Consider the following 1963-nt stretch of genomic DNA (forward strand, 5'->3'; position numbering starts at 1 on the left):
GGTTTTACATTTACATGTTGTTCTCAAAATGTATTACTAGTTCAACATGAACTAAGTAAATGGTTTAAGTGTGTTGACACTCATTTGTCAAAACTAATCTAAGATCAACAACATAACCAGTTGAATGAGGAATCAAAGAAACATATTTTCCTATGAGGTGTAAATGATGAAAGTATTGAGGCTCTAGATCTTATGGTAGGAGGAGATATCACTCAAAAAAATTGGATTGATATACATAGTATATATTTGAATTATTCCAAGGCCACTATGAAGAAAGGTAGGGGACTTAGAGACCTACCACATAAGTCTAATAATGGTTCAGGAGTATCAAAGATGGAGCTATCCAATTTGCTATCAGATTTCAAACAAGACATCATTAATGATGTAGCCACTCAGCTCAATATCATGTAGGTGAGAAGGAAGAAGGATGAAGTTGATGCCATGTTACCTGAATATTTTCCACATTGTAGGGAGAAGAAAAGGAACTATAGATGCAAGTTTTTTGCAAGTCTGGAGGCACAACCAATGCTTACTAAGTTTAAATCCATTGATGAAAATGGAGAGACGCTCTACATTTCTCAATCAAGGCCATGGGCTGAAAGATAAGGTATGCCACAAGATCCTCTTAAAAATTATAATAGTAATAATCAATGGAAAAATTCTCAAAATATTGGTTATAGTGGAAATAATAATTGTCAACAACCCCAACAAGGTTGGTAGCAACCTCAACAGGGTTGGTAGCAACCTCAGCAAGGTTGGCAAAAACCTTAGCAAGGATGGAAGCAACCTCAACAAGGTTGGAAGCAACCCTAAAATTGGAATTCCCAACCTAGTCAACAAGCCTTAATGCCACCACCGTAGTAGTAGGATCTAATGCCTCCTCCTATAGCCACTAATACTCCTCCTAAGAAAACTCAACTACCAGTTTAGCCTAATCCTAATCCCAACAATACCAAATAGCGAACACAACAAAAAAGGCTACATTATTTACTTGAATGATATCCACTTAAGGTTAGGCACTACTCTTCCTTCACCCCAAAATCCTATAATAATCGAAGTTGAAGATTCCCTAACTAAAAAACTAGATGTGTCAGTTTGACAAACTTCTCATGTAGCCAAAGAACCTATGTTTCCTCATAGGTTGATGAAACAAGGCTAGCCTATAGAAAACCAAGAATTAATTGATTTGATTAATCAACAAAAGAAAATGATAGTAAAAATACCATTACTTAATTTTATCAAGGAAGTTCCTACCTATACCAAAGCCATCAAGGAAGCATGTATCAAACAACTAAGAAGAAAGAAGAAGGATTGAAAAACTATTTACATCCTAGGACAATTGTCTAATTTAATGTTAGAGAAATTAACTATATTCAAATATTCTAACCCTAGGAGTCTTGTGGTTACTATCACCATTCATAGGATACAAGTTCAAAATGCTTTAGTTGACTTAGGAGCATCCATAAATGTCATGAAAAAGGAGGTATTGTCACAATTACATATCATTGGTCTCAAATAAACATCAACCATACTTCAGTTTGCTGATAGTTCTACTATTAAGCTAGATGGGATAATAGAAGATGTCATGGTCACCTTAAACTCTTGAGAGTATCTAGCAGAATTTGTTATCCTTTACCCAAAGGGTAACATGGGTTGATATCCTTTAATTTTAGGGTGACCATGGTTAGCTACTAAAGATTCATATCTAGCTTTTTGGTCTAGAAAGATGACAATATCTAATGGTACCCATACTAAGAACCTAAATTTTTACTCCCCTACTTAGCCACTATTACTAGATGACCAAGTAATTTGGCCAGACATGGGTGATGATGATCTAGAGATCAATTCCATCCATCATCTAATGATGATAGGTCAAGAGTCATTTGTAGCCTCTCAAGAAGAAGATGAGATCATTTCATCCATTATCATGAATGAGTATGGAGTAGAGTGTCAGTTGTGTCCT

Source organism: Cupressus sempervirens, chromosome 5, assembly GCF_028749045.1.
Source record: "Cupressus sempervirens isolate cs-2001-9-10 chromosome 5, ASM2874904v1, whole genome shotgun sequence".
Taxonomy (NCBI): domain Eukaryota; kingdom Viridiplantae; phylum Streptophyta; class Pinopsida; order Cupressales; family Cupressaceae; genus Cupressus; species Cupressus sempervirens.